At 37.2% G+C, this 6,415-nt stretch overlaps 1 pseudogene; it reads right to left on the bottom strand.

Annotated features, from left to right (window-relative positions):
• Positions 1–2,778: 2,778 nt before the first annotated feature.
• Positions 2,779–3,382, bottom strand: LOC100484793 (annotated as a pseudogene).
• Between the last annotated feature and the right edge of the window lie 3,033 nt (positions 3,383–6,415).

The following is a 6,415-nucleotide window of genomic DNA, read 5'->3' as shown; positions in this document are numbered from 1 at the left end:
CCTTCCCTTTCCTCCCCTCCCTTCCCTTCTTCTAAGATTCCGTGTATAGGTGATACCATGCAGTATTTATTTTTGTCTGTCTGGCTTATTTCCTTTAACATAATAACTTTGAGCTTAATCCATGTTGCTGCAAATGACAGTATTTTCTTCTTTTTTAAGGCTGAATAATATTCCATCTCTTTCTTTCTCTCTCTCTCTCTCTCTCTCTCTCTCACACACACACACACACACACACACACACACACACACACACACACACACATTTTCTTGATCCATTCATGTGCTGACAAACACACTTAGGTTGTTTCCATACCTTAGCTAGTGTGGATAATGCTGCAACGAACATGGAAACAGATATATATACTCAAAAGTGGGATTGCTGTATCACATGGTGGTTCTATTTTTAACTGTTTGAGGAAGCTCTGTACTGTTTTCCATAATAGTTGTACCGGTTTACATTTCCATCAATAGCGTACAAAGGTTCTCTTTTCTTCACATCCTTACTAGGAATTGTATCTTTTGTCTTTTTGATGATACTAGTCACCCTAACAGGTGTAAGGTTGTATCTCATTGTCATTTTGATCTGCGTTTCCTTAATGATGAGTGATGTTGTGCCCCTTTTCATGTACCTGTTGGTTAATTGTATGTCTTCTTAGGTAAAATGCCAACTCAGGTCCTTTGCCCATTTGTTAATTGGGTTTTTTTTTAAATTTTTATTTTTGTCATTGAATTATTTGAGTTCCTTGTATATTTTGAATATTAACCCCTTATTGGATATGTGGTTTACAAATATTTTCTCCCATTTCATAGGTTTTCTTTTCATTTTGTTGATGGTTTATTTTGCTGTGTGGAAGCTTTTTAATTTGATGTTATCCTACTTGTTTGCTTTTGCACTTGTTGCCTTTGCTGTTGGTTTCAAATCCCAAAATTCATTGTCAAGACTGATATGAACGAGCTTACCCCTATGTTTTCTTCTAGGAGTTTTATGATTCTACGTCTTACATTCTGATCTTTAATACATTTTGAATTGATTTTTGTGAGTGGTATAAAATAGGGATCCAGTTTCATTCTTTTGCATGTGGCTGTCCAATTTTCCCAACACTATTGAAGACACTGTCCTTTCCCCATTGAATAATCTTTTTTAAAAAATGTTTTATTTATTTATTTGACAGAGAGAGAGACAGCCAGCCAGAGAGGAAACACAAGCAGGGGGAGTGGGAGAGGAAGAAGCAGACTCCCAGCAGAGCAGGGAGCCTGATGCAGGGCTGGATCCCAGGACCCCGGGATCACTCCCTGAGCCGAAAGCAGACACTTAATGACTGAGCCACCCAGGAGCCCCCCGCATTGTATAATCTTAATCATTAATAGCTTTCTTTTAAAAATGACTATCTTAATATAAAGCTAATATAACTAAATTATATAGTTAATTCATGAACCAGTGGCCCATGGCCTAAAAAGAAATTAATTGGTAAAAATTCAGATTTTACCAAAATAAGAATTATAATAAAGTTGGGGGGAAAAGTGATTCATGGAGTTATTTTGCAAATTACTTCTGCTTATTTTCATTAAATGCATTTGTTACTCTGACAGTAGGAAGGGATTTTGAAATTTTGATAGGTTAATAGGCTACCTCAGGAGGCAGCCCATTCCTTTTGACTTTCATAAGATGTTTGCTCACACTGAGTAGTCATTTCGCTCAGATTTACCCTCTGGAACTTCATAGAGTAAATGTGTTCCTTCTCTTATATGGTAGTCAAGTTATTTGAAAATGGGCATCAAGTGTTCCCTAAGTTTCTTTTCCTCACACTAAACATTGTGGCATTTTAAGCTTAATCACAATCTTGGTGGCCTGCTTCTGGAAGTACTTGTTTTAAAAATATGGTACAAAGAATTGCATATGATACTGCAGATGCGATCTGACTATCTTGTGGTAGGACTTTGCAACTTATAGTCTAGATACTTTATATATCTAGTTGAAGCATAATTTTGGATTAATAGTTGGTAATTGTGTGAAAATTTCAAAATAAATATCTGAATGCAACTTGATTTATGCATGGAAATGTACGTCACTTTTACTCAGTTCTTATTTGAAGTCCTTTCACACTTTCTTACAGATTTTTTTCCCTTAAATCTGAAACTAATTAATTTCCACTGTTGCAAGTTCTGACTGTTTTAATCTGCTTCATAAGCTCACTTTAAAACTCCATACCCTTTTTTGATAAACCTTCCCTCCCCACTTTACCAGTGTTCAAGATATTTTAGAACAGTTTTTGAAGTGTTCCTGCTGTGTTAGCACTTAGCAAAAACTTTCCCATTATGGTATCAACAACCTGTAAAGGAGTAAATAAGAAGCTTAAGCAAAAAAGAATTTAAATGTCCAATACCAGTAAGCAAATAGCTACCATATAAAGAAGTATTATGAGGAGAAGAGAATTTTGTTTTCTAATTAAAAATAGAGTGAAAAGTAGCTTCCTATGTTCAAAAAAATTGTCATAAAGCAGTTTCTTTTTTTGGAGATGCATTTTTTATTGAAATATAGTTGACATGCAATATTATAGTAGTTTTAGATGCACAACCATAGTGATTAGAGAATTATATACATTATAAAATGCTCACCATAAGTATAGTTACCATCTGTGACAATACATTATTACAATATCATTGACTCTATTTCCTATGGTATACTTTTTTTTTTATTCTCACTTGGAAATTTTATTGGTCCTGGGGAAAGGAAGGCAGGCAGCCCCTGCTTTCTGCTGAGGGTCCCACAAGCCCTCACTATTTCTGGTTGCCACTGATAGGGAGGTTCACATGCTGGAGGAGGCCAGGAAGGCCTTGAGCTTGGGCCAGATGCTGAGGTGCCCAGGTAAGCTGTGAGCAGGGGGGAGGAGCCCAGGCAGCTGAGGGCCAGGACCTGGTGAATCAGCAACAAGTCCAACAAGTTGAGGTCTGTGAAGGAGATCTTGTTGCCCACGATGAAGGGCTAAACCCCCCTGGTTCTGGGACGGCAGGGTCTCAAGATCTTCTGATGCCCAATAGTGCCCTCACATACTCCTACTCGCCTGACTTCTAGGTGGTGTAGATGAGGATGAGGTATTTGCAGTGGATATTCTCCCTGCCATCATTCATCATGTCCACCAGAGCCACCTCCCACTGGTCCTTCCCAGATAGCCCAAGGGTATCACAGGATGGCATCGGACTGGCACAGGTAAGGTTTCCATTCTGGAACTTCGGAAGTTGCCCGTACAAACAGGTGGGCTTGAGTGAGCCCTGCAGCCAGGTCTCCATGGTCACCACCTCTTCCTTCCAGCTCTGGCTCTGGTCAGTCAGCAGCGTGCACATAGCTGCAAACAGGGAAGTAGACGATGGAATAGGGCAGCATGGTTGCTGTGCAGGTGGTGGTGGCAGAGCTCTTATGCTAGATTTTTTATCGCCATGGCTTATTTATTTTATAACTGAAAGTTTGTACCTCTTAATCTCCTTCACCTATCTCACCCATAACCTCCATCCTCCTTCCCTCTGGCAACCACCAGTCATAGAAGTTTATTAAGTAGAAACGTGTTGCTGATTTAACAATTAAATTAAAAAGTATAATGCCTATGTTTGCATCCTTCACAGAAAATATTCTATGAATCTCTCTACTTCCCATATTATTTCAATTTTGATGATAAAATTTCTGGCAAATTTCTATCTGTGAGACACCTTTTACTTGTTTTTTTTAAAGATTTTGTTTATTTATTTGAGAGAAACAAGAGAGCATGATCGGGGAGAGGGGCAGAGGTAGAGAGTGAGGGAGAGGTAGACTCCCCATTGAGCAGTGAGCCCGACAACACAGGGCTCCATCCCAGGATCTCGGGATCATGACCTGAGCAGAAGGCAGCTGATTAGCTGACTCAGCCACCCAGGCACCCAAAACACCTCTTATATGTTAAAGGATATTGTTTTATATGAAAATCTGAACTGACTAGAAAAAAGAAAGTATCTCAATGTGATTATTGGCCTTACCAAACAACTTGCATACTTCCTCTTGCTTTTAATTTTTATGTATTTATTTTTCTTCCAAGTTTTTATTTAAATTCCAATTATTTATTTATTTATTATGATTTTTAAGTAATCTCTATAACCAATGTGAGACTTGAACTCACAACCCCGAGATCAGGAGTTGCATGCTTTACTAACTGAGCCAGCCAGGCGCTCCTCTCTTGATTTTTTAAAGTGAGAAATAATAAAAATAAAAACGTCTATGTGTTTAGTTGCACATTTATTACAAAAAAGAAGGAATACCTGCATGAGATTTCTATTCATCCAAGAAAAGCCTGTTCTTCTCAGTTACTGTTAGCTCTATTTAGACTCTGGGTAAATTTTTCTAAGTTCTAAGAATATAGTGGACAGAAAAATCAGATTTGCTGTTAATTGAAAACGTCTTTGTAAAAATTTCAGTAATGAAAATATTAAGAGTAATGTCTACGTTTATTGAAGTGTGCTATTAAAAACGTCTTGCCCTATTTGTAACTTGCCTTGTGCTTTTCATATTATACTTTGATTTTTTTCAAGTTCATTAACACATCAGTGGGAAATTGAATTTAAAGACCACTTTTTTCACATGGCACTTTTTATTATTTTCCTGGCAGTTCTAAAATGAAATGTGAACTTTGGTAATGCTAAAATATCAAAACATGTTATTTTTCTCCAGCATATTATTGGAGGACTTTAATCTTTATTTTTCTTTAATTGACATGTGACAAATCTGTTTATAACAGGCATTTTCTGCTACATGGGAAAATTGCTAACCTGTGGGAGTGACAGATGATTTTGAGAATATAACTTTAATCATTATTTCTTTTGTCACTAAGTATGAAGAATGCATTAGATAATGGTAGTGCTTTTTGTGACATTTCATTCTGCCAACGTTTCCATGATTACCTCTTATATAATATAATTCAAGTGTATTAACTGCCTATGTTTACTCTAATTTAAAGTTTCTCCTAAAAGAAAGCTTGTGCAATTACATTTCAACTTTTCTTTGAAAATGGGGTTTCATTGGGGCGCCTGGGTGGCTCAGTCATTAAGCGTCTGCCTTCGGCTCAGGGCGTGATCCTGGAGTATCTGGGATCGAGCCCCGCATCAGGCTCCTCCACTAGGAGCCTGCTTCTTCCTCTCCCACTCCCCCTGCTTGTGTTCCCTCTCTCGCTGGCTGTCTCTCTGTCAAATAAATGAATAAAATCTTTAAAAATAAAAAAATTTAAAAAAAGAAAATGGGGTTTCATTGTACTGATCTGTGTCCCATGTTTATAAGGGTTACTTCACTTATTTCCAGGATCAACACATTTTCTGGTAAATTCTTTTAAGACCATAAATACTGCCCTGATTTCTATATTGTTGATCACAAGCAAGTCTTATAAATTTGTGGATACGTTGCTTATGATTAGACGAAGATTGATAAATTATGACTACATATGTAAGCCAAATAAACAATCCTTCTATGTGCACGGGTTGGAAATGAATATTGATTATATTTTGTTCTTTTTAATGATTGCATCTTTCATCTTTCAATTCTCCATCCCTCTCAAAAACACACACTTTGAAATATCCATGATTATGGTCGTTCTCAAGTCTGAAAGTGTTCACACTTCCAGATTCTACTCTTCTTAGGTAATGGGTATTTTCCATAGCACATAGAGAATTTACTGCCAGTAATTTGAAATTTTTAAATTTCACAGGATACTGTGAAACACAAAACAAATTCCTAGTACTCAATAATTTTTATGCAGTAAAAAATTGGGCTCTGGATAGACAAAACAGTAATCCTTCTTTTAATAAGACTCAAAATAACTTAATTGTCAATTAACCTGAATTTTATTTATTTATTTATTTTTTAAGATTTTATTTACTTATTCGACAGAGATAGAGACAGCCAGCGAGAGAGGGAACACAAGCAGGGGGAGTGGGAGAGGAAGAAGCAGGCTCATAGCTGAAGAGCCTGATGTGGGGCTCGATCCCATCACGCCGGGATCATGCCCTGAGCCGAAGGCAGACGCTCAACCGCTGTGCCACCCAGGCGCCCCTAACCTGAATTTTATGTTCTCTTCCAGAAAAATGAATTTAAGTAAAAGGAGAATTTTTGCTGAATATTCTGGGGTCAATTAATATTCAATTAAACATTATCTAAACCTTCTACAACCATAGAACTCTGTCATCAATTCTAAATTCAGCTTTTACCTACAAAGTGAAAGTAGAGAGCTAGATCTTAAGTTGAATAGTTGTCAATGTTTGGTGTAGGTAATAAGATAGTTGCTGTAGGCTGATATTCTTTATGGAGACTGGGGAAACCTTAAAATGTGATCTGAAATTTGGGTATTGGTTTCCAGTAGGTATGTAGGGAAGAGGAAGGCATTCCAATGGAGAATGATGGTAC

Source organism: Ailuropoda melanoleuca, chromosome X (assembly GCF_002007445.2).
Source record: "Ailuropoda melanoleuca isolate Jingjing chromosome X, ASM200744v2, whole genome shotgun sequence".
NCBI classification, from domain to species: domain Eukaryota; kingdom Metazoa; phylum Chordata; class Mammalia; order Carnivora; family Ursidae; genus Ailuropoda; species Ailuropoda melanoleuca.
The sequence above is the reverse complement of the archived record's forward strand: the minus strand, read 5'-3'. Positions and strand labels throughout refer to the sequence as shown.